This window comes from Hippopotamus amphibius, chromosome 6 (assembly GCF_030028045.1).
Source record: "Hippopotamus amphibius kiboko isolate mHipAmp2 chromosome 6, mHipAmp2.hap2, whole genome shotgun sequence".
Lineage (NCBI taxonomy): Eukaryota > Metazoa > Chordata > Mammalia > Artiodactyla > Hippopotamidae > Hippopotamus > Hippopotamus amphibius.
Genome location: NC_080191.1, coordinates 57,388,675 through 57,415,405, shown reverse-complemented (window position 1 = coordinate 57,415,405; position 26,731 = coordinate 57,388,675). Strand labels below are relative to the sequence as shown.

Here is a 26,731-nt window from a genome sequence, read left to right as displayed (position 1 = left end):
GCAATCTCTAGGTATAATGGCACACACGCAGTTAACTGTTCTAATCCGGCTTTCAAAGAAATTGGGGTTTGTGGGAGATTAAGAGGTTAGGAACATAGTATTTCTTCTGTTGGCTGTGAAATTGCTCTTTACAGCTCTTTGGTGTCATCTCTCAGTGGACAATAGGAACAGGCTTGCACATTTTTATTTTTTAACCCACTGCCTTCCTTTACTTAATTAAGCATCAGCCAGTTTGATCACAGAGAGGACCAGTCAGGGAGACAGCTCTGCTTCCCTCTATCCATCCTGCTCTTGAGACCCTCCCACGTTCGAGGACATTTCTTGCTCAGGGAGGTCATGCTGCAGAAAGGGAGCTTCACGTGCTGTCACCTGCTATACGGAGAAGGCAGAGCCAGCCTGGGGTGGAGCAGAAAACCCTGCGTGGAGTTTTCTTTTTTTAATAAATTTATTTATTTATTTATTGGCTGCATTGGGTCGTCATGCTGCACGCGGGCCTCCTCTAGGTGCGGTGAATGGGGGCTACTCTTCATTATGGTGTGCTGGCTTCTCATTACAGTGGCTTCTCTTGTTGCGGAGCACGGGCTCTAGGTGCATGGGCTTCAGTAGTTGCGGTACACAGGCTCAATAGTTGTGGCGCACGGGCTTAGTTGCTCCGCAGCATGTGGGATCTTCCTGGAGCAGGGATCGAACCCGTGTCCCCTGCATTGGCTGGCGGATTCTTAACCACTGCACCACCTAGGAAGTCCCCTGCGTGGAGTTCTCACTCCATTGCTGCCTCTGGTGGGATAACCTTGCACATTCAGCCATTCAGAGCTTGCTTCCTCATCTGCAAAATGGGGATAATAAAACATCATGTAGTTCTTCTGAGAATTAGTCAGACCCTGGGAGTGACTGCCCAGCTCATGTCAGGGAATCCAGAAGGACTCAGGAAATGGTACTTGTGATTTCTTTCTTTCTTTTTCTCTCGCATTCCTCTGTCCTTAAATAAGATGCCGAGGACATTCTGGCGCCTGGTTCTCATTCACCAAGGATAACTTTCTGTTGCTGACAGTCGACAAAGAGAAAGTTGATTTCTCCAAAAATTTCACTTCTGGAGTTGCAGCCATTCTGCCTCGTGTTTGCCCCTGTGCCTCCCCCACCCCGCTTCCCAACCACTGCCGTGCAGTAAGCCCCAGATCCGTTCAAGGGCAGGACTCACTTTAACCAGTGTGAAGGGGTCTGGGGGCTGGGGGAACCACGGATATAGAGTTACAGTAAGTTGAAAGCACAAAATCTCAAATTACTTTGGCACAGATTTTACACGTGAAGGTCTCTTCCAGGTGCTTCCTCTAGACCGAAGAAGTTAGAATTCCTCAGAAAAGGACACTGCAGTTTTTAAAAAGCCATTTATTTTGAAATGCGTAAATGCAAACGTTTCACCACAGGGGTGGTCGTCGGTGTAGTTGTGGGCTGCACATCTTCGTGTTCATCTTTAGCAGGGGGCTTGATTTGTGTGGTGATCACTGCCAGCCCTGGTTTGACTCATGCGTTCCTCGCTGCCGCAGTAAGATCTGTGTTTATGTGAAATATGGAAACGGTTTCTTCCCCCTCTTTCTTTTGTGCTTGAGTTGGGGTGAGCCGCTGAGTTGTTTTCCTTTGTTATTTGTAAAGGGTCTTCCCTTTCAGAACTCCACTCTGGGCTTGAGCAGGACAGCTGGCCGTGCGGCTTAGGCTGGCCCTCGTGAGATCTGGCTTTTTTCTTTTTTCTTTTTTTTTTTTTTTTTTGATATCTGGCTTTGAATCCAGCATCTTTACACTGGAATAGGAGGTTCTTATTTCTAAGACTTGGATTTGCCCAACATTGAAAATAAAATGGAAACTAAGTGGTAGAGGAATTTGCACTAATGGAAGAATTTTTTCACCCTGAATTTGTCGTCTTTACTGAGACCCATACATCTTATGTCTTGGTCTCTGCCTTTTTTTTCTTCTCCTCCAGCCGCTTGGGCCCCATGAAGGTGGGTGTAGGTGCAGGCCGAATCGTTAAAGGTCAGGCGTTTAGTTGTACAAAAAGAAAAGCCGAAAAAGAGTGTGTATTCCTCTCCATTTTTGAACACTTTATCCTCCTAAAAAAGAAAGCTTTGCGAGAAGGATCCCAGGCTCTAAGAGAGGATTAGCTGCTTTCATTGGGTCCAACATCGCATTCTCATTGCATCGTTAGCAATCCTTGTAAAGTGTCTTGGCAGACAGGGGCTCTTCCTTCACAGTGTAATGTTTTTCCAACTGCAGAGTTATAGCTGCTTCATGTGCCACGATGCATGGCTAGGTGTCAAGATCATTTTATGGGAGGAAAAACCCCAAAAGACTTTAAAAATATGCAGCTTTCAGTTTTACAAAGTTTTAACTAAAAGGGCATTCATGGGTTTATGCTTTCCTCACGGGCATATGTTTTCAAAGATAGCGTTATGAATAGAGGACATACATTTCTTTCATTCATTAACTGAGTCCTTAAGGTACAGCTGTCTTGAAGGACCAGGTGCTGGGGATACAGGGATGAGTTTCATCCTCTGGCCTTTAAGTAGCTCCCTTTTACTCAGGAGTCAGAGACATGAGTCAGAATACCTGGTCCAGATGGCAGGAAGGAGGGATGATGAACTTTGCCAGGATGGGAGGTGCTGGTGTCCAGAGATGGCCTCAGAAAGGAAGAGAAGCTTCTCTTGAATCTCGAAAGATCAGGAGACATTTGCCAGATGAGATAAGAGTGTGGGAGGCACTGTAGGCAGAAGAAGAGCAAATGCAAAGGCTTGAACGTATGAAGCAGCAGGGTGTTAGGAGAAGGAATCCCACCAGCTCAGGGTGTCCGGAGTTGTCGGATGCTTGAGGGAGAAAGCAGGGAAGGAGCTTGGTTAGGAAGCCTGAGGCCAACTTCTAGAGGCCTTCTCGGGTCATAGGGTCATGCCATTGCCTTCAGGACTTTGCTCCCCTCACATGAGAGGCCTTCTCTGACTCATCTCATTCTTTTTTTTTTTTTTTTAACAAATTTATTTATTTATTTATTTTATTGGCTGTGTTGGGTCTTTTTTTTGCTGTGCGCGGGCTTTCTTTTTAGTTGTGGTGAGTGGGGGCTACTCTTCGTTGTGGTGCGCAGGCTTCTCATTGCCGTGACTTCTCTTGTTGCGGAGCACGGGCTCTAGGTGCGTGGGCTTCAGTAGTTGCAGCACATGGGCTCAATAGTTGTGGCTCACGGGCTCTAAAGCGCAGGCTCAGTAGTTGTGGCGCACAGGCTTAGTTGCTCTGCGGCATGTGGGATCTTCCTGGAGCAGGAATCGAACCCGTGTCCCCTGCGTTGGCAGGAGGATTCTCAACCACTGCGCCACCTAGGAAGCCCCTGACTCATCTCATTCTTATTTCCTTTCCCTGCTTTAGCCTTCTTCCTAGCACTTACCCTTGACCTGCTTTGGCTTGTATGTTTGTTGCCTCTGCCCCATTGTTAGAATGGAGACCTCAGGAGAGCAGGGACTTTCCTCTGGGTGGATGGCTGTGTCCCCAGCACCTGGGATCAGTGATTTTATAGAGTTTGGATTTCATCCTCTGAGTGTTGGAGAACCATTGAAGGTGCTAGATGGGGTGGGGGTGGGGTCCCATGAGTATATTTGGGTGTTAGGAAGAGCAGTGTGAATGTCACATATAGCTGACGTCAGGTCTTTAGGAAGGAAGCTCCTTGGTGCGTACAGAGGGCACGGGAAGGAAGGAAGTTACTGATCCTAGTCCTCAGCTACCTCGGATGGGGCCCAGCTTTGCCAACCTGGTTAATTATCAATAGCCAGTATCAATCTCATTCTATGGCAGATGTTTTGAAATTTTGCTAAACATTAAAGAGAAGCCCTAAGAATTTTTTTCCCCTACTCTACAGACCCAGTAGCTGCTCACGTAGTCCAATAGATGTCATGATGTCATAACATGATAATCATTTTCTTCGTTTATTGATAGTTCCATGAGAGAGTTGAGAAATCTTAATGAATTATCTTTCTTTGAAATGCATTGAATGCTTTGATATAAAATGGATTCTTTATGTGAAAATAGGTTTGATAGTTTCAGGATAGCTGACCTCATAGCTGTTCCTGTCTTGCAGTTAGGTTGTGTGGAAAGTTTAAAAAAAAAAAAAAAGGTAAGGAAGTAGACAGTCTGCAGTTCTGAGAGAATTGATATGCTGTGTCATCCTGTCAACTGGCCTTGACGAGGGAATGAATAGTTCCCCATATATAGCTTTCTTATAAATAATTATTTTATTTGAAAGAAAGAAGTTAGGCAGAACAATAATACATGCACGGAATATATGCTTCTCTATATATACACATACATATGGGTGTATATATATATATATATATATATATATATATATATATACACACACATACATACATACACACACATATATATGTATGTATATATCCCCATATATAACTTTTCCTGATAACTGAACTTCATCACTTTAAGACCTGGACATTTTTTATTTTTCCTCTTCAATTTTGGATGGAAATCTTTCTAAAATTACTCACTTTCTTGTGCTCATAAACAGAGTGCTTTCAACATTCCTTTCTTGGGAAAGAAAGAATTTTGCACACTGATTGAAGCAGGTGATTACTGTAGTGATGATGTATTGGCACTTGTGACTGTACTGCCAAGTGACCCCAGGATACCACGTTTTCAAAGTTCCTGCCCTTAGTTTTTAGGTAGTGGGTGCTTCTAGCAGCATGTGTGCCTTTCTTGAATTTACTCAGCTTGTCTCTTGAAGCCTGGAATACAAGATAGCTTACTCACTTTGTAAAATGAGAGTGAATAGGCCTTGGGTGAGGCTGTGTCTGAGAAGGCGTGTGTAAGTCAAGTGGATGCGCTTTATTGCACAGGCTTCATCATATCTTTAACATTTCAGAGAAAGAGGACTCATTTTGTATTTTTCAAGCCTTCCTAACATTAAACAATCTGTATCTGAAAAAAAAAAAGGATTACAGTAGTTTGCAAAGTGAAAGAAAAATCCCCGAGCCTCTTACAGTGTTTGTCCAGAGGCCTCCTCGCTTCCCTTTTGGTCCAAGCTGTGTGAGGTGGAGGTGTTCCTGTATTAAAGGTTGCTTGTTATCATCTTTGATTACTTACCGGGCATCTATCACACTTAAGGCACAACACAGGAAGTGCCTTCTTCCTAGAAATTTAAATGCTAATTTGGAAGAAGAAGTCATGGAGGAGAAACAACCACAGTACTTGGACTCTGTCAGAGAATGCAGCAGTATAGCACCCGGGAAAGCCTAGGGCTGAACAAGAGTCCTCTCTCCAGAAGATTGACCTTTGTTCTTTTCTCTTTTTTTTTTTTGTCCACACTGCGAGGCATATGGGGTCTTAGTCCCTAGACCAGGGATTGAACCCACGCCCCTGCATTGGAAGTGCAGAGTCCTAACCACTGGACCGCCAGGGAAGTCCCAGAAGGTTGACCTTTGACTGAGAATACAGACAACTCAGATGGAGCCGAGGGGAAGGAAGCAGCCCCAGGGGAGGCCCAGCAGCAGAATCAGCTGTGTCCCTCCGTGGGGTGGCACGTGGTGGCCAGATCAACATACCTAAGTTCAAGCTTGTCTGCACACGCCAGGAGGGTGGGTGGACGGCCGGGGCTATGGTAGTCGGCGGGGGGCCGGGGGGCGAGGGGAGTTAGTGATCACGTCCATGTGGGGAGGAGGGTGGTTCACGAAAACTGCATGGAGTGAAAGGGTTACTGTTGGATCTCGATGAATGAGTACAATTGCTGAATTACGGAAGGGGAGGAAGGGCTGGCCAGGAGGAGAAGAATGCCTGGGATGAGGGTGGTGATGGTGCTGCCCGAGGGCCAGGTGTGTGTTATGACTCTGTTCTGCTCTCTTCCCAAGAAGGCTTCTCTCTCTGAGCCTTCCAGTGGGAGGACAATGGGTTCTGGAATTGGATGAACTGGTCTCAAGACCAGTTCTGCCACTTTCTAGTTGTGTCATCCTCATCAGCTTTCTTCGTCCCTGTAACATCAGCTTCCTCCTAAAAGGAAGGGAGATGGTAAGACTGATCTGTGGACTCCTCAGGTGAATACATGAGACTTATATTTGACCGTGCACTATATAAACATAGCCTGTGCCCAGTCATTGATAATTTCCTTGGGCCAGCCCTTCCTCAGGGCCCTCAGCTGTGGCCTCCCAATGCCCCCAGGCTGTGTCCACTTACTGACTCAGAGGTGCAGTCAACTCAGCAGGTGCAGGAGGAAATGCATTACCTCATCTTCTCCTACACTTCTCTCCCTTTTCAGATCTTAATTGTTCGCCCTGTCCTGTTGCAGTTTCTGTCTGGTTAGAGTTTGAATTCTTACAGTTAACCCAGCTCAAACCCTTGGTGTTGTCTTTGGTTAATTTTTGCGTTTCATGTGACATTTCCAGTCCATCATTTGATCTTGTCCATTTCCTTCTCTTATGAAGTTATCATCTCATCTGTGCTGGGCTCACACGTTGTGGATGGATTGCTCAGAAGCTTTCTGACTGTGGTCAGCCCTGTTTAGCTTGCACATTCTTTAGATACCACTAAACACCTCTCTCCTTCCATAGTCCTTTGACTTGGCTGTACCTTTTGCATCTAACCTTGCTTGTCATTAGTTCTTAGAGTAAAAATATCTCACATTTATTTATGATGCTTGTGTGCCAGGTATGTGTTAAGGACTTTATTTGTATTAGACCATTTTCCTTACTTCAGCCCCCTAGTGTTGCATAGCTAATCAGTGTTTGAACCCAGGCAGTCTGGCTCCAGACCCTACACTCTTTTATTTTTTGTTTTATATTGTTTTTGGCCGCACCACGCGGCAGGCGGGATCTTAATTCCCTGACCAGGGATCGAACCCAAGTCCCCTGCAGTGGAAGCTCGGAGTCTTAACCACTGGACCCCCAGGCAAGTCACCAGACCCTACACTTTTAAAACCTGCTTGTCTTCATTGTCTTCCTTCCATATAAACTCCGAGAGAGCAGGATCCACGTGATTCATCTCTGCTTACTGTGCTCTGTGCCTTGTTCTGACATGTAGTAGACACCACTGGATGCATTCATTGCATAACTGCCTCATTCCTCCTCTGGGCCCTGGTTCACGCCGTTCTCTCCCAGCATCATGGCGGGAGGTGCAGGAAGGGGTCAGTGCTCTGCTGTGAACTCATACAACCTGGGTTCAGATCTCAGGCATTTACCCACTATCTCACTTTGGTTGGGTCATTTCTCTGAAGCCACAGTTCTACTCTACAAAATGGGGATAATAGTATTGCCACTTCGTAAAGTTTATATGAGGAATCAATGAAGTAATGTGTGTCAGATGCTTTAGTCCTGTGCCTGGCACGTAGAAAAGGGTCCCTAAACATTAGCTGTTGTAAGCAGTTGTGTTCAAATGCCCTCCCCTGCCTCCTTCATCACTTTTGTCTGTTCTTTTAGGTCTATTTCAGCTTGCATCATCTATCTGGCACTTGTGTAACTTCTTCAGCTTACAAAGAACCAGACACTTGCTTCTTTTTGACCATTTATCAGCTGTGTGACTTTGAGCAAGTTACTACATTTTACAAGGCTCAGTTGTATCATGGTGATAAAAAAGTTTTTTTTTTTTTTTGCAGAGTAAAGAAGGAGTATGTAATGCATTGTAGGCACTCAGTAAATTTTAGTTTTCTTGCCTTTTTTTCCCTCCCTGGTCACCACCTCCTCCTCTACTGACCCCAGGCCCCTATAAAGGCTCATTGATAGACTCAAGTCCTAACTTCGTTGTTTGGAGGTTACATGGAAAAAGGGAGGCTTCTATTGTATGGAAGGGACTGGGTTGTGGTCCAGGAGTAGCAAACTCTCAGAAGTTGAAGAACCCTGGCCCTGTGCCCTTTTGTCTTTTTGAAATGTACTCTTGGTATATTATAAACATAGTCAAGTCTTATACTGCAGAACAAAATTCTGACATCCTTTGAACTCATTCATTCGACAAATAATTCTTGAATACCTACTCTGTGCCCAGAACCATCCTCGCTGTCGAGGGTACAATGATGGACAAAACCAGCCTGATTCTTGTCTTCACGGAGCTTGTCCTGTTGGGGTGACAGATGCCAGCCATGCAGATATCACATTATAAAGCCGGATGTGTTATGAGGGGAAAGCAAAGGTGCTAGGAGATACATACTAAGGGGATTTAGTGTTGAGGGCCAGGGAAGTATTGCTGTTGGAAGGGATGTTTGAGCTGGGATCTGAGGGCTGAGTTGGAGTGCCCAAGGAAAGAAGCAAGGGAAGACTTCCAAGTTTAATACTCACTCTTTTTCTCTTAATGTAAGGTGCTACTTAGTGTTCTGTGAAGCTTGGATGATGATAGATGATAATTAGTTTTCAAACCTGGAGGTGCCTAAATATGCTGTCACTGACTGTTTTTATCTCACTTATGCATAAATAGTGCGTGTGTTGGGCTGGGAGAGGGAGGCTGAATGCCCTGAAACACAATCAGGCGTTTTGTGTTTCTGTTACACTTGGGGCCAGTGCTGTCAGTCAGGCTCATCCAGGCACTTTGTCACGTTCCAGGTCACGTTGTCTGGGCTTGTCTGCCCAAGGGCAGGTGCTCTTTATTTTAATTTGTGTTACATATGTTTGCTCTGAAAGTTGTTTTTGTTGGAACTTGGAGAGCCAGGTGCTTGTAGCTAGAGTATGGCCCACCTTATTGGAAATTTGAATGACGTTTGTTAACACAAAGAAGGGACACCCCTGAGCCAAGTGTAACGGGCTTAGCAGCGTGGGACCGTTGTTAGGGAACAGTTCTTTAACCTCCCCCCACCCCCCCGAATAACCATCACGATGGAGCCCATTTTCCGACCTCTTTCAAGAAAGGTGTTTCCTGAAACATTACAACAGAGTTTCCCAAAGTGAGGAGCCCATGATAGTATTGATATTGGGGATGATTTTAGACTGTCTGTCTAGGTCAAGGGAAGACTGTGTTTGTAGCTGGCCCTTCTTCAACACCCGTCACTTGCGATTTCCCTTTTGTCATGAAGAATCAGGCCCTAGGAGATTAAGCTCATTTTGCTTGGTTTTCATTATATTTATGTTTATGTTACTTTCTGTTTATGGCAGGTGATACTAATTTATAGCAGTGATTTACAGACTTTTTCAAAAATGATGTTAAAAATGAATTGGTTAAAAAAAAATAAAGTACATAATAGTAGAAATGGCACTCAGTTGACAGAATCATTAAGGTGGTTCTTGAATGACTGAAGTTGGGAACGCTGCCTTGGTGTAATCTGGACTTTCCCCCTGCTCTCTGGCATTTGTATTCTAGTTCTGAGGGCCTATAAAAATTTGGATGTTAAAATCTGATCACACAATAAACTATTAAGTCACACTCACTAGCATGGCTCTAATCAAAAAGGTGGATAATAGTACGTGTTGGTGAGAATATGGAGAAGTTGGAACCCTTATAAATTGAGAGTAGGAATGAAAAATGGTGCAATTTCTTTGGGAAACATTTTGGCAATTCCTCAAAAATTTAAAACATAGAGTTACTGTATGACCCAACAATTCCACTCCTAGGTATATACTCAAGAGAATTGAAAATATATGTTCAGGTAAACACCTCGACCTGAATTCTCGTTGCAGCATTATTCACAATGGCCAAAGAGTATAAACAGTGCATGCGTCCATCAACTGATGAATGGATTAAAATGTACAATATATCCATACAATGGGATATTATTCAGCCATAAAAAGGAATGAAGTATTGAGGCATGCTGCCACATGGATAAACCTTGGAAACATTTTGCTGAGTGAAATAAGCCAGACACAAAAGGTTACCTCTTGTCAAGTTCCATTTCTAGGAAATGTCCAGAACAGGCATATCCATAGAGGTAGAGTGTAGATTAGTGATGGTGGGTTTTGGGTGGAGAGGGAAAGGAGAGTGGCTGCCATTGTGTATGGGATTTCCTTTTTGGGTGATGGAAATGTTCTCAAATTAAATGGTGGTTATATAACCTTTTTTTGTAATAAACAGCTGAAATTTATTTCTCACAATTTTGAGGTCAAGGTGCCAGCATAGGTGGATGAGGGTCCTCTTCTGAGTTGCACACTTTTCTTTGTTTCCTCACAAAGTGGAGGTACAACCTTTTGAATATACTAAAAAAATCACTGAATTGTACACTTTCTAAAGTTGAGATACACTGCATGGACCATACATTTTATGGTATGTGGATTGTATCTTAATGAAAAAATTGGGCAGCATCAAAACACGTAGCTGGTCATATGAAGACTTTATGTGGAGGTGTTGTCTACTACTGCTCTCAGTAGAATGACACGGCCCCTCTGTTATTAGGGTCATGCTTTTCCCAATGGTGCTCATGCATGTGGCCTTTGGAGCCAGAATCCTAACACAGACCGACATGGAAAAGTTCTAACCTGTTGTGCAGGGTGTAGCATTGCATTTCCATCTTTACGGTAGTACTCTGAGATCTGTGGGCTATTCATGTGTATGTCTGTGTGTGTTTATGTATTGCTGAATATATATATGAATGTATGAATACATATATTACTCACATGTAATAAGGGGAGATGAGACTAAAAAAAGTTGGGTGGTAGAGTAGGGCTTTGAACCCAGGTCTTTGTGCTGTACTTTCTACTATAATTTGTAAACAACTTGTCGCACACTTGAGAGGTAACAGCCAAGGTCAGAGTTGCAAAATGGGGCTGAAGATGATAAAGTTCACTCTTGCCAGATTAACTTACTTATTTAAGGATGTATTCTCGTAAACTTGTTCATTGATGCCACTATAAATATTGACTGAAGATGTCTTTAATAGCAATAATAGAATACTTCATAATTTACAAATCACTCTGAAACACAATACTTCATGTTATCTTAGATTAAAGCTAAGGAAACTGAAGTCTAAAAGTTAAGTGACTGGCCCTAGACACATAACAAAGTCAGAAGTCAAGCTAGTTTTTAAGCCAGGTTGTCTGACTTCATCCCTTTTGTGTTTTTGTTCTTTCCTCTTGCCCTCCCGTTGTTTTTACTTTTTTTAAAAAAATTTAATTAATTAATTAATTTTTGGCTGTGTTGAGTCTTCATTGCTGCACACCAGTTTTCCCTAGTTGCAGAGAATGGGGGCTACTTTTCGCAGGCTTCTCATTGTGGTGGCTTCTCTTGTTGTGGAGCAGGGGCTCTAGAACACAGGCTCAGTAGTTGTGGCGCATGGGCTTAGTTGCTCATCGGCATGTAGGAGCTTCCCAGACCAGGGCTCGAACCTGTGTCCCCTGCATTGGCAGGCAGATTCTTAACCATTGCACCACCGGGGAGTCCCTCTCTGGTTGTTTTGTTTGGAGCGTGTGGGTCCATTCATTCTTCATTCGTTCGACAGTTATTTACTGAGTGCCTCGTAGGAGTAAGAATCTGTTCTCGGAGCTGGGGCCGTGTAGGTGATAAGATAGATGAGGACACTGACTCTTGTGTTGCAGATGGTTTAGAGGGAGGAGCCCAACAGGAGACCATAGCCTAATAGAGCCAGGTAATTTCAAAGAGTGATGGCTTAAGAAGTAAATAAGGACTTCCTAGGTGGCACAGTGGGTGAGAATCTGCCTGCCAATGCAGGGGACACGGGTTCGATCCCTGCCCCAGGAAGATAGAACGTGCCACAGAACAACTAAGCCCGTGCGCCACAATGATTGAGCCTGTGCTCTAAAGCCCATGAGCCACAATTGTTGAGCCCATGTGCCGCAACTACTGAAGCCCACGCGCCTAGAGCCCGTGCTTTGCAACAAGAGAGGCCACCGCAATGAGAAGCCCATGCACCACAAGGAAGAGTAGCCCCCACTCGCCGCAACTAGAGAAAGCCCGTGAGCAGCAATGAAGACCCAACACAGCCAATAAAATAAATAAATAAATAATTAAAAAAAAAGAAGTAAATAAGAAGATGGTGTGATAGAAGTGACTGGGACAAGGCAATGGACTTTTTTAGATTGGATAGTCAGGGAGCACCTCTCTGAAAGGTGACATTTGAGTTAACACCAGAAGGACCAGAGGAAGTCAGCAAGGCAAAGATCTGGCAGAATACTTTTCTAGAAAGATGAACATCTAGTGTAGTGCACACCCTCAGCATTTCCTGTGCTCCTTCTAGGAATCAAATTCTGAGGCCTGAACTTAAACCACTGTTCTGGTCTTCTGTATACACATCTGTCATTTTCTGCTTTCTGGCCATGTGTGTGTATGTGTGTGTGTGTGTATGTGTGTGTGTATACCTAGATATATAACGTAGCCCGTGTATGTATATTTATCTATCTATATATATCTATAGATATACACACATGATGTATTATATATCACATAAATAAATAATAAACAATTATAAAAATTAATTTCCGATTAAATGCTTCTTTTTCAATAGAAAAATATCATTCTAGAGGTGTGATCTTCCTATCAGCCATAAGCCTTTTGTGAAATCACTTTGAGTGGTTCCCTCTTAGGAATCTGACCTGTGGTTTTTGCTTGGGTGACTAAACAGTTGTGATGACCATGAGAAGAAGATGGCATCTCCAGTTGTTGGCCCTCCTCAGGACCACCTGTTGACCATATATTTCATGAGACACCCCTGAAGGCATCTGCAAACCCTACACACAAGACTGCTGTCGGGCGGTGTCTAGTTGATGCTAAATAAATAGATCTAAGTTGGCTCAGATGGAATGAACTCTTTGTTCTGGGGAAAATGTCATACTTTCAGAACTTCCAAGCAGAACTAGCTTTTGTTTTGTGGTAGTGCTCTGCTTTTCTAAAATAAGAAACAGGCTGATGAAGGGATAGAGGTGATTTGAGTCAAATGCTATGAGCTTTGGGGCAGGGAAGTGGGTGGTGGTGGTGGTGGTGGTGGTGGTGGTGGCTGCGATGGCGTTTGGGAAGGATGCTGGAGGAGGTTCCCCTGAAAAAAATTTCAGTAGGTGTTGTTTCCCTGAAGGTCTGGTCTCGGTGATGATTGTCACAGGTAAGGAGCCCACCTGCTACAAATTAAAAAAAAAAATTTAAAAATAAAGGGCTCTTTGGGGCTCTCAGGGGACACAGTAGCCATGGAATACGCGTTGCTCTTGCTTAAAGCTTCACCTCCCTGCTTGGTTTCCAGTACCTGCCTCCTGCCTCCCTATCCTCCTTGCTCTCTCTGCAGTTAACTCTTTTTCATAGACCAGCCCTCCCACTTTGTCTTCCCCTTGTAAAAAAAACACAAGTGGAGGACAACAGCTCAGGACATCTCCGCACCGCCCCCCGCCCCCACTCCCCCTCCGCTGCCCAGAGGTTTCTCCATTCTTCCCTAAGAGCAGAGCCTGGGTCCCAGACTGTGGTAGAGCCTTCCAGTTTTATGGTATTTCCCAGTTTTTGTAGCATCCTTGCTCATTTCATGCTTTTGCGTGTGCTTCTGGAGGGCAGGTGCTTCTTTTTTTTTTTTGTTTGTGTGGTAGTTGCAAGTCAGTACAGGAGCCCAGAGAACAGAGGTGTTCTCTGCTTAGAAAGCATACCACACACAGGGTTTTGTTTCTTTTTTTTCCTCTGGTTGACTTGGCTGATTTTTTTTTTATGTGAAGTATAGTTGATTTACAATGTTGTGTTAGTTTCAGATGTGCAGCAGAGTGATCCAGTTATATATATATATAACTAAATATATATATCTCTCTCTTTCAAGATATATATATATACACTTCAAGATATGTATATATACACATATCTCGCCCTCTATTCTTCTTCGGATTCTTTTCCATTACAGGTTGTTACAAGGTATTGAATATAGTTGCCTGTTCTATACAGTAGGTCCTCATTATCTATTTTATATATAGTAGTGTTTATCTGCTAATCCCAAACTCCTAATTTATCCCTCCCTACCTGCCTCTCCCCTTTGGTAACCATAAGTTTGTTTTCTGTGTCTGTGAGTCTGTATCTGTTTTGTAAATAAGTTCATTTGTATCACTTTTTTAGATTCCACATATAAGTGATATCATAGGGTATTTGTCTATCTCTCTCTAACTTACTTCACTCAGTATGATACTCTCTAGGTCCATCTATGTTGCTGCGAATGGCATTATTTCATTCTTTTCTATGGCTGAGTAATAGTCCATTGTATACATGTACCACATTTTCTTTATCCATTCATCTGTTGATGGTCCCTTAGGTTGCTTCCATGTCCTGGCTATTGTAAATAGTGCTGCTATGAACTCTGGGGTGCATGTCTTTTTTTTTTTTTTTTCCTTCTGTAGCCCTCAGGATGTACAAGTAAGTGTTGACCTGCACTGACAGCTACTTCTCATTCTCTCTCTCTCTCTCTCTTTTTTTTAAGCATTCTCTCTCTGCCTTTGCCTTTTTCTGGGATGCTAATGGCATGCAGAAAAATTGAAGTATACCACCTAATCTTCCCTATATTTATTTGATCCCAGAAAGATAGCTTGCCTTTTTCTAAATTCAAGGTTTTTAAAAATTACTCTGGGAAATATAGGAATGTAGAGAATTTTATGAATTCTGCAGATATTTATTCCTTTAAAGGCAGTCATTTCTATTGGTGTATCACTACCCTCTTATGGTCACCGCTGGCATAAAAGGCTGGTTTCTAGAGTCACATTCAAAAGTGAAAGAACTAGAAAAGAATTCAATTAAGATTTCCTACAAAAAAAATAGAATCCATCTCACCTGTATTTTAGTGTGTTGTTAAGAAACTTGGGACATCAACTCAAGGTGTTATCAACAACTAGTCTTAGGAGTTAGTGTCCGAAGTTCCTTCATTTTCTCATCTGACCCATCAAGGTGGGAGAGCCATTTATATTTACATTGCCATACAATTTCTGATGGTAGTCATAGACAGTAAACTAAGTCAGCTTCAATGACTTGAATAATTTCCTGTTACATAACACTGTACTTTCTTTAGATCAGTTAAAGGGACCTCTATGAACCTGCTGCATTGGAGGATGGAGAGGCAGTATATGGTGGTGAAGAGCAGAGACCCCGGCACCAGCCCCCTGGGTGTCAGCCCTGGCTCTGTGTGGCTTTGGGCAAGTCACCTGCCTTCTCTGTGCCTCAGCTCTTCAACTCCAAAGTGGGACGCTTATAATACACAATCATGGAGGCATTGGGAGGACTAAAATTTGGAAAGGTACCTGCCATGTAGTAAGTGACATTTAACTGTTTGTAATTTTATATATTTATTTCCCCCAATTCTAAGAAGTTTCTTCTTCTTAATTTTATATCACAGGAAACTTGCTATCTTCTAAGCCATAGTATTTGGTGAGATAAGTCAACCCTATTTTATTTTGCATTGAAGACTTTAGAATGTGTTTAAAGCCATCAGTTTTTCAGGCCTTAAGACTGAAACTCTTCTGTTTATTCACCAAATACAGACCTCCTGGAGGGTTTTCACCCTCATTTTCTCCTGTACCCTGATGCCACGCTTGAGAGGATGCTGGGAACTTAGACTCTATGGCTTATTCTGGCTCTTGACTTTCTTTAACGTACTCTTTTTTTTTTTTTAATTTTTAATTTATTTTATTTATTGGCTGCATTGGCTCTTCATTGCTGCATGTGGGCTTTCTCTAGTTGTGGCGAGTGGGGGCTACTCTTCGTTGTGGTGCATGTGTTTTAGAGTGGGAGAGAGGCAAATGCAGGCTAATGAACAGATAAATACTCACGAGCTTGCTAAGTCCTACGAAAGAAGCAGACGGGACACATGGGGAGAACAGCGATTAGGGGGCTCCTTTACATCTCAGGCTCCACAGGAGCCTCCCTGCGATGTAATGTGTGAGCTGAGACTGAGCGGTGAGGAGTCACGAACATTCTAGGTAAAAGGAGCATCACAGGGACATGCCTGGAGGTAGAAAGGACCAGATATCCTCAGTGTCCAGCATGGTGGTCTGGGGAGAATGTGGCAGGAGATGAAGTTGTTGAGGCAGGCAGGACCCAGGCAGACCAGCCTGGACTTTACTGGCTGATTTTGTCCTACGTGCTGTGAGCCAGCAGAGCTTGGAGCAAGGGAGCAACATTTAAACTGTGTGTTGAGAAGGTTTTAATGAGTCTTGAGAACGTTAATCTACGTGAAAGACGCCGATCACCAAAGGCCATATATTGTATGACTCGATTTATGTGCGATGTCAGGAATCCATTATGTGAAGTAGCCAGGCAAACCCGGAGAGACAGAGAATAGATTAGCACTGGCCCCGTGGTGGGGGTGGGGTGGGTGAAATGGGGAGTGGCTGCTTCATGAGCCCAGGATTTTTTTGGGGGGAGGGGAGGAGTGTTGAAAATGTTGCAAAATTGGTTGTGGTTATGGTTGCATGAATATACCAGAACTCATTGAATTGTACACTCTGTATAGGTGAATTGTAGGGTATGTACATTATATTTCAATAAAGCTGTTATTAAAAAAATAAAAAAAGACTAAGGCTGCCTGAAAACCTGCTCCATTGTCCTAGGCAGCTGTCCCCAGTATAGCAGCTGTGTGGGCCTTTCTCTGCCCTCCTTGTATGGGAGCATCCCTTTCTTCCCCCTTCTGGCGACCTCAGCAAGTAAAAGGCATCAGCTGTTGATTGTGTCAGCTTCTTGCATCAAACCTCCATGTCTCCTGACCCCATACAGGCTTCTGTGCTGTCCTTTCACAATGCTCAGAAATGGTTTTAAATCCTGACTCTGCATCTTGCTGGTTGTGTGATTTTAGGCCAGTTACTCGATAGCTCCCTGAGCCCCAGTTTCATTTCTTTTTTCTAAACTTTAAATTTGTATTTTCACAAATACTTAACTAGAACCTACTATGTACCTATCATTAATATCTGTAAGTACTTTAAGAATATTAACTTATTTACAAATTTTAACACATTTACTCATCCAGATAACCCCATGAGGTAGGTAGCCTCTCCATTTTGTGGGTGAAAAAACTGCAGCACAGAGAAGTTAAGTTACTTGTGTGAGGTCACACAGCTGGGAAGTAGCAGAACTTAATCCAGAAGTCTGGATCCAGAAGCCCTGCTCCCAAACAGGGCCTCCATGCTCACAGGTACTCTCCTGGCATGTAAAATGGGCTTAATATAAGCCTCTTCCTTGCTTTGTTTATAATCATTTGATCTTCAATGACTACATCTTATACTATTTCTGCAATGCTCAGCATGGTGCCTGAAGCATAGTCTGTAAATTAATGTACTTAAGTCACTTTCCATCCATTTCTTCATCGATGACCTCAGACCCCGCAAGGACTGGGGTGCCCGGTTGATGTCTGGGCTCTGCCTTAGCTCTGCCTTTTACTGCCGTGATGTCCCAGGGAAGGCACGTCTCTGCATTTGAGTTTCCTCATCAGTAAAGTGGAGATAATAACGACCTGGCCAGCATCCTCCCCTGGCTCCTCGCAGGGATCAATGAGACATCATTGCACGGGCAGGTACCCCGTGAACCGTGCAGCCTCCTGTTAACACAGGAGTTTAATTTCTCATGCAGCCCAGCTGTTTGGACTGTGCACTTTGAAAGGATGATGGCAGTGTTGGTAGAGGGTTGGGTAGATGGCAATTTTTCCACGGAAACCCTGATGGACTCAGACGGATTGGAGGTGATTGCTGTGTTGCATGTTCACCTCCTCAGGGTGGAACTTGCCCCTGGGCAGTACTGACACCCAACCTGAGCAAAGCTGAAACTTCCAGGTTTGCTGCCATGGCCACTGCCTGGTCCACACTCTGAGTTGATTGTCTGCAGTTCTGTGAACTTAAACTTGCTGTGTGTCCAGGGAACTAGTTAATTCTTCCCTCAGTTCATGGTAAGCACACCAGTGACAATAGTTGTAGCCAATGTTTGCTTTTTAGACCAAATCTAATTTATAGTTTTGGAAAAATAAACTGTGCTGGGGGTGGTAGAGAGTATGATTTACTGGGTGAAGGACATTCTTTTCTCCTCTTTCACATGTTGTCCCCCTACCTCCTTGGTCCAAGTGTTCCAGAATTGGATACAATGGTTTGGTTACTGAATTACAACAACCAACCTTGGAAAGTACACATTTCTTTTAACCCAGAATATTGTGGCATGCTTTGTGTTCATCTTCACAATTTTGTTTTTGTTTTTAGAATCTGAAAATTTGGTTTGCAGTTTTAGTTTAATAACAACTGTGATATATACATGTATGGACGTCTGTGCAAACACAGGCACACAGACACAGACACACACACAGACACACACATAAAACCTCAGACCTCTATGGCAATATTGAATTTCTTCCCTGCCCTCGGTGTTATCTTTCAATTTCATAATTTTTGAGACTGGGGGCAAGGGAAGAGGAGCTTGATGCTGAACATTCAGGGCTGTCATTATAGTCTGAATTCTGATCATCTCTTTAGACTGTCAGTTCTTTGTTTGATTCTGATTTGCATGTCAGTTCTTTTTCAGTGATTTAGATCAGCATAAATATCTACCCTAAAGATGATTTCAGACAACACTAACTTCTGTCCTTTCCCGTGTCCCCACTCTGGGCACTTCTCCCCTTGCTGGCTGGACTCAGGATGCTTGGGGCGTGGCAGGCTGGATCCTTTTCACAGCATCGGAAGTTGTGCAGAGTCTGGGTGGGGAGGGGAATAGTGGGGGGTTGCGGGGGAGGGGGTGCCAGACCTTCAACTTGGAAGCCAGAGTTCCCTGGTTAAAGTCTTCAGCTGGGATGCATTCCTTCCCAGTTCAGAAACCTCAAATGAGGGCAGTGCATCTGACTGTTGTTTTCTGGGTAACTTGAATCCTTGAACTCCTATTTTCACTTCCTTAAATTATCCTGGCATGGACATATTTGCTATTTCCAAGTTTTATTTCAGTAATAAATCCTCTACTTATGTAGTAAAACCCAAAGAGTGGCTGTTTTTTGGTTACATCTTCTGATGTCTTCAGAGTGAAGTAAGTCTTAGAAGAAAGTCTTGGAAGACATTGGTTACTAGCAAGAAAGCTGAGTTTGCTTTAGAAACAAAGTATTGTTTTTTTGTTGCTTCTTACAAGAACTCGAAGCTTGGATTTGTTGATACATTCTTTTGCAGCTCTTCCATAATGCGTGCACCAGCTTTCCCCAAATGTTGAAAAGCAGATACTTTTATTTTGTCGTCAGCATTTCTGTTCTTTCCGCTTGGTGCCCTCCCCCTCCCCCAAACGTGGAGCAGTGCGTTCCTCCGCCTCAAAATCAGTGGCCTCCATCCCGTAAACACAGCGAAGGGGCTTTGTTGGTTCTTCATTGGGCTTCTAGGGTCCTCCTGGCTGGATGTGTGGGTATGTTTGGATTTCATGCAGCTTCTGCTTTGAAGGCAGCAGGGGCCTCAGCTATGACTTCCTATGCTCACAGCTCTAATCAGGGCAGAAAACCTGACAGAGTTTTTCTCAAGACCAAGTTCATTCATTTGGTGATTGCTTTTGGCTCTGAGGGAGGTTTGGGATTTAAGTTTCTGGGCAGTTTATTTCCTTCTTCATACTCTGCAGTTGTAAGTACAGGTAACATACTAAGTGGAGGAGTGTAGACCTTTCGATCTGAACAGTAGGAGAGTTTTTAATCTGCTTTTCAGACATTGTATTTAGTTGTTGTCCCCTTTCTTCAAATTATATTTGAGGAGAAGCCTGGCAGGATGACTGAGAAAATCAGAGCAGCGAGTAGCTGTGTGTGTGGGTGTCCGTTGTTTTTTTTTCTCTCCCTTTCTTTTTTTTTGGTGCACGGGCTTAGTTGCTCTGCAGCATGTGGGATCTTCCTGGAGCAGGGATCGAGCCTGTGTCCTCTGCATTGGCAGGCAGATTCTTAACCACTGTGCCACATAGGAAGCCCTGGGTGTCAGTTTTAACGGAAGCCTGTTAGTTCACAAAAGGGTCCGGGAACCGGAAGTAAGTGGTTTAGCCAGCCTTGTGCATGGCGGGGCGTGGACTAAAGCCAAGCTAAGAAATCAAGTTCCCTTCATTAGAAAGCAGGTCTTGGCTGCCAGGAGCCGTGGGAAAAGAACTGACACGGCAAAAAGGCACAAGGGAACTCTTAGGGGTGATAGAAATGTTCATATCATGATTATGGTGTGGTTACATGGCTGCATGTATTAGTCAAAATTCATCGACTTGTACACTGAAAGTTGGTGAGTTTTATTGTATTCAAAGTGGATAGGGACTTCCCTGGTGGCGCAGTGGATAGGACTCCGTGCTCCCAATGCAGGGGGGCCGGGTTCAGTCCTTGATGGGGAACTAGATCCCACGTGCATGCTGCAACTAAGGAGACCGTCTGCTGCAACTAAGACCTGGTGCAACCAACCAACCAAACAAACAAACATTAAAGTGGATAAAAAGTTGTAAGGGGCCTCCAAAAACATGTTCAGGACTTTTTTGGGGAGGGAGGGAGGAAGAAAACATTTTCTTTGCTTTTTAATTCAATGTAATTGTATTAAATGATTCTTCCAAAATGAAAAGGAAAGAATCAGATTCACTTCATTCGCAGTCCAGTCTGTTTTTCCAGTCAGCAGATTTACTGTCATCACTCTGTACTCCTTGCTGCTGTTGGTTATACCAGGGCTTGGCACACCTTTTCTGTAGAGGGCCAGATAATAAATATTTTAGGCCTTGTGGACATTTGGTCTCTGTCTCAATTACTCAGTTCTGTTATTGTATCTCAAAACAGCCAGAGACAATATGTAAACTAAAGAGCGTGGCTGTGTTCCTATAAAACTTTACCTCCAAAACCAGGCAGTGGGATGGATTTGGCCTGTGAGCTGTATTTGCCAATCTGTGAGTTACACCTTTGTTTCTTTTGGAGAAACTTAGCAAAATAGGCGCTTTCTACATCCTCACCGGAAGGATAAATGCTATAGAAGAGCAGGACTGCAGAGGTATTTGGAAGAGGACAAATCCTCAAGGGCTTGGAATGCCAGGCTAAGCTCACAGATTTGGATCTGTCAAGGAGAGGATGGTTTTGGTCAGGTGTAATTGTGGGGGATGAAGTAAGAGGAAGAAGGGACTGAGCATGGTAACCAGTTTCTAGATGATTTTAGAAACCCGGGCAGCTGTGACAGTAAGACAAGACGGAGGGGGGTCTAGTGGAGGGATACTCAGCATTAATCAAAGACCTGAAGACTTGAAGTCCTGGGGATGAAGAATCTGGAAGAGGGGGAGGATGGCTCCCTCCTTCTGGCTGGGCAATTCTGTAAGCCTTGGGGTCATTGACCAAAATAAGGAAAATGGGGCAGAGGCAGGTTTGATGAGAAAGAAGAGGAATTTAAGTTTGAGATGTATTCAGTTTTAGACAAGAGAGCGGAATTTAGAAGGCATCACTGAATAGCTCTGTAGCCTTTAGATTTTTGATCGTGCTTTTCCAGAAGTAATTTGTGGGCACACACTGACGGTACGCAGACATTTATCTCTAAGTAATACACACATTCTATTGGACTATAGTGCATATTATAAAACCTAACTTAAGAAATAGGCATTTCCATATTTTTTAAAAAATCACAAGGCAAGTATATGTTTAATGTGTGATTCTTCATTAATGTTAGATGTGATACCATATTTCTAGTAGTTCTCTTAGATCTGGTCATCGTTTGATTAGAAACATCAATTCACTGTTTTTGATAGTGAGCTTGGGCTTGTGTTACCTTCAGTGTGCAGTTCATTTTGCTTTTCTTGCTGCTTCTTGTCCTTTTGAGATCAGTGGGGGGAGACAGAGGGTCCTGAGCCGAAGAAGGGAGGCCATGGCTGCAGTTTCTCCCCTCAGAGCGGATACAGGATGTTCTGACAGGGGAGAAAGGATGACTTGTGAGGAAATTGGGCCTTCCTACATTCAGAGGGAGGAACTGTGCTTCCATCGGGGCCTCAGCAGGTGCAGAGGCAGCTACACAGCTGGCTGTATCCTTTAGCCTCAGGCTGCTCCTGGGGCTGAGACAGGCTGGAACCTGGGACCCTTTGTTGCAGTGCTTGCACCTGGACAAACGTCTCCTCAAGAAACAAAATACAAAGAAACTATAAGGGACTAAAAATAACCCTGTGCATGTGCAGTTGGGGCAAATTATGGACAATAAGATACAAAAAGATCAAAACCCTAACTGCCACTTCTGAAGAGCCCGGAGCAAAAACAGGGTGTCAGGAGCAAAAGCAGGGTACTATGCATGCCACCTGCACTCAGCACCACCAGAGGGGTGGCCAAACCACCCAAGCCACCCCTCGGCCCAACCCCTGGACCCACCTCCACCCTCACTCCCTGTATGGAACCAGTCTGCCCCCCTCAGGAGCAAGCAAAGGAACTTGTTACTTGTTTTTCTCCCCCTCCTGCAGCAGGGATCCCAATAAAGTCGTGCTTAAATTTCTTGTCTGGCTTCTTATTTTGATTGAGGAGGCCAAGAACCCTGGTTGGTAACAGACTCTCCCCTCGCACTCCTTCCTAGAGACACTGGTTGTAGTTTTGACTCATTAGGAAAGGCCAGTGGGTCAGGGGCCCGTCTGACCAGGCAAAAAGAATTCTTCAATCCTTTAACGTATTAGAGCTAAAAGTGAGTATACCTAGTGTTTCAAATATGGTGTTACTGCCTGAATTCATGCTGCTGTATTTAAACCAGTTTTATCAAATACTTTTTTTTTTATTAGTATTTACTTATTTATTTATTTGGCTGCACTGGGTCTTAGTTGTGGTGTGCAGGATCTTTTAGTTGCGGCATTTGAATTCTTAGTTGTGGCATGTGAGATCAAGTTCCCTGATTAGGTTTGGAACCCTGGCTCCCTGCATTGGGAAAGCAGAGTTTTAGCCACTGGACCACCAGGGAAGTCACCTATCAGCTAGTTTTAAAATTAAGGCCTACAGACTTCAACAGAACAGGATGACAAAGAAAGTCATTTTAGGGTAGAGTTGGGTGGCTTACTACACAGAAAGAAACTTGGAGGTCCAAACAGTACACCACCCTTCTGAATTTTGGGGAGATGTTATATAATACATTCGATCAGGAGTATCAGTAAGTTGAGAAGGCCGAGGAGCTTTGATGTCAGGTCCTTACCATTTAATGTTTTTAGAAGTGTTGGGAATTCCAAGAATATTGTAATTTAGGTGTAAATGTTCCACCAAAGACTTGCTTCCTTCCCTTTGGTTCAGATCATCAGGAACGAATCTCCTCTCTAAGTCCTCATCTCCTTTGCACTGGAGCTTCATCTCCAGTATAGTGCCTTGTACGTGGTTGTTGCTCCATAATTGTTGTTGAATTAAATTGAGCTTGTGTGATCTGTGATTGATTCTCCTAGTTGAAGAACACAGTATACCCAAACCCTGTTTGCATCGTCTGTCACTTGGTGGCCCTTTTAGGGCACCTGGATGAGAGGTGATTCTACAAACTTGAGTTAGATCGATTTCCGAATCAACACATTTCCTTAAAAACGTAGCATAACAAAATCCTCTGGTTAAAAATACTTTAATGATCAAAGTACTTGATGTGAAATGTTGTCAGAAGAACTCTGGGCTGCCTGTCTTTGTGGAATTTGAGCTTTTGCTGACTTGAGCCTCTAGGTTGAGAGCATAGCTTTGGAAAGTCTTTCCAGTGGGCTGCACCTGCCAGGACAGAGGCTGATCTAGTCAACAATCTGATTTCAGTCTCGTACAGAAAGAGAATAGCTCTAGTTTTTTGCATTGGGGCATTTACTCTTGCTTCTTAATCTTCATGTACACAATGCTTTCCACAGTTTGGAGAGATTAATTAATTAATAAAAACTAATCTTTAGTACAGGGCAAGTATCTTGTCAAAGATAGGAATTTTGTTGGGGTTTTATTTCGTTTATAATATTTCTCAATATGGAAATGACCTCCTTTAATCTTTTTTTAAAAATTAATTAATTAATTAATTAATTTTGGGGGCTGCATCGGGTCTTTGTTGCTGTGCATAGGCTTTCTCTAGTTTTGGTGAGCAGGGGCTACTCTTTGTTGAGGTGTGTGGGCTTCTCATTGGGGTGGCTTCTCTTGTTGCGGAACACAGGCTCTAGGCACATGGGCTTCAGTAGTTGTGGCACATGGGCTTAGTTGCTCCACCGCATGTGGGATCTTCCCAGACCAGGAATCAAACCTGTGTCCTTTGCATTGGCAGGCAGATTCTTAACCACTGCACCACCAGGGAAGTCCCATCCTTTAATCTTGAAACATGCAGTACCTTGGTATCATAATCAATAGTTCTGTTATCTTTAGTCACTCTCTTGCATGGAAAAATAAAATCAGATAACTTGTGCATTGGTATGACATTAATATTTAGGTGAAGTTCTTTGTCTTTCTTATACATTGTTATTATTTCATAAACATTGTGCACCAGCAATGTTCTAGATGCTGGGGAATAGCAACGAGTAAAAAGAAGCCTCTATTTTCATGGTGCTTATGTTCTGATATAAATCCTAAAACATTTTTAGATGGGATCAATGATAATGGCAACTCCCAAATTTGGGAATATATTCTAGGGAAGCTAATAACAAGGGCTGCTGAGATTTTATTTTATCTCCAATTTACTCTGCTCTAGAGGGGCTACCTAAGCATTTGGGAGTTTGTGTGTCTGTCTAGCAACTTTTGTTCCGAACACTTAGCGGATTGAGGACCTGAATAAATCACTTTTTAAATCGAACGAAATACCTAAGTATTTGCTTCGCAGTGTTCTAAGCTCTTTATAACTGTTAACACTTAATTTTCATCACAGTAGTATTATTATCTCTGTTTTACAAATGAGCCAACTGGGTAACTTGGTCCATGTACCCAGTTAGCAAGAAGTAGGATTGAGATTAGAACTCAGGTTCTTAACCACTGCCCTGTTGCTGTCTGATATAAATCATAAAATAGTATTTTTAAAAATCATAAGATTTTTTTTTTTTCCTTTTTGCCTTTGGGATTTCTCTGAAAGTGTAGGATTATTTACAGGTTTGGGGACAGAGGAGGAAGTCTGGGCGTCTCTCCCTGCGGCTTCCATTCTGTGGGAACTCCCTCTCCTTTGCCGTCATGATTCTTTTCACATTGAATTCTGTGTTTAATTTAATTTGTGTAAACGGAATGTGTTTAATCTAATTTTATTTAATTATGTGCTTCTCTCTGTCCTGCTAGACTTTTTGTAAGTTCCTTGAAGCAAAGAACTGGTAAATAGATACATTTGACAAATAGGTTAAAGTGTACAATGTATTACAAATTCTAAAACCAGTTTATTTGAAATTGGGCATTTTCCCCTCTTTTGTGGGACTGCATAATAGTTTGATTTGTCTGTTTATAAATGCTTAATTGTATTCTAAACAATAGGATAACTGAACAATAGGTCATCATGTATTGGAATAATAGAACTGGAGACAATACTATTTAAAACTTAGCATATTCAATATATGTGCCCCTTGAGGGGAAAGTCTTCTTTTAAAAATTTTTTTATTGAAGTGTAGTTGATTTACAATGTTGTGTTAGTTTCATATGTTTAGCAAAGTGATTAAGTTATACATTTACATATATTTCTATTCCTTTCCAGAGTCTTTTCCATTTTAGGTTATTACAAGATAATGAATATAGTTTCCTGTACTATACAACAAGTCCTTGTTGGTTATCTATTTTATGTATAGTAGTATTTATCTGCTAATCCCAAACTCCTACTTTAGCCCACCCTACCCCTTCCTCTTTTGTAGTCATGTTTGTTTTCTTTGTCTGTGAGTCTGCTTTTGTTTTGTAAGTAAGTTCATTTGTATCATTTTTTTAGATTCCACATTTAAGTGATATCTTATGATATTTGTCTTTGTCTGATATACTTTGCTTAGAATGATAATCTCTGGGTCCATCCATGTTGCTGCAAAGGGCATTAGTTCATTCTTTTTTACGGCTAATATGCCATTGTATATATATATGTACCACATCTTCTTTATGCATTCGTCTGTTTATGGGCATTTAGGTTGTTTCTGTACGGGAGAGTCTTTAAGTCACTCTAGATTCTGTATTTGGGTAGATAGCAACATGGTGTTTCTACTTAGCAATTCTCCTACATCTCGGGGATCTTTTGATTAGTTGAAGTCAGACCATTTATATTCCTCAGAATCCTCAAGGAGATTCTGGCCCTTTCTCAAGCAAATGTTCTGCAGTTTTCTTCAGTTCTCTCTCATCCTATCCAGAAACCTCATTAGACCTCCCATCTCAAACCTTTTTCTCTGTGTCCAAAATATTTCCTTAATGCCTTGAAGCTATTTCTGAAATCCTATTTCTTCAGTGAAGCTTTTCACAGTTAGAGAAATCTGGCCTCATCTTTATTTCTACTTATTATTCAGGGATGAAGTTTTATGAACATCCATGGTGCATGTTTCCCTCACTTTATTTTATTTTTTTAATAAATGTATTTATTTATTTATTTATTTATTTTATTTTATTGGGTGTGTTGGGTCTTTGTTGCGGCACACGGGCTTACTCTAGTTGCAGTGAGTGGGGGCTACTCTTCATTGTGTTGCGCGGGCTTTTTATTGCGGTGGCCTCTCTTGTTGCAGAGCATGGGCTCTAGGTGCGTGGGCTTCAGTAGTTGCAGCACATGGGCTCAACAGTTGTGGCTCACGGGCTGTAAAGCGCAGGCTCAATAGTTGCGGCGCACGGGCTTAGTTGCTCCGCGGCATGTGGTATCTCCCTGGGGCAGGGATCGAACCCGTGTCCCCTGCACTGGCAGGCGGATTCTTACCCACTGCGCCACCTAGGAAGTCCTCCCTCACTTTAAATTTAATGGGCTCGTTTATTCTGCACCTGAAAACTAATATGAGTTTTATT

General features: G+C 42.9%; 1 protein-coding gene across 5 annotated transcripts in view; it reads left to right on the top strand.

Annotated features, from left to right (window-relative positions):
• CNKSR3 (CNKSR family member 3) overlaps positions 1 to 26,731 on the top strand; it is a 108,486-nt gene that overhangs the window by 29,640 nt on the left and 52,115 nt on the right. Inside the window, exon 1 of one of the 5 annotated variants that reach the window (XM_057739941.1) lies at positions 15,081 to 15,156. The exons of 3 other annotated variants lie outside the window; for them this stretch is intronic. The gene's annotated coding sequence lies outside the window, so the exon portion shown is untranslated. Of the gene's footprint in view, positions 1 to 15,080; positions 15,157 to 26,731 lie in introns of those variants that run through there. One more of the 5 variants, XM_057739944.1, reaches the window with a different exon arrangement.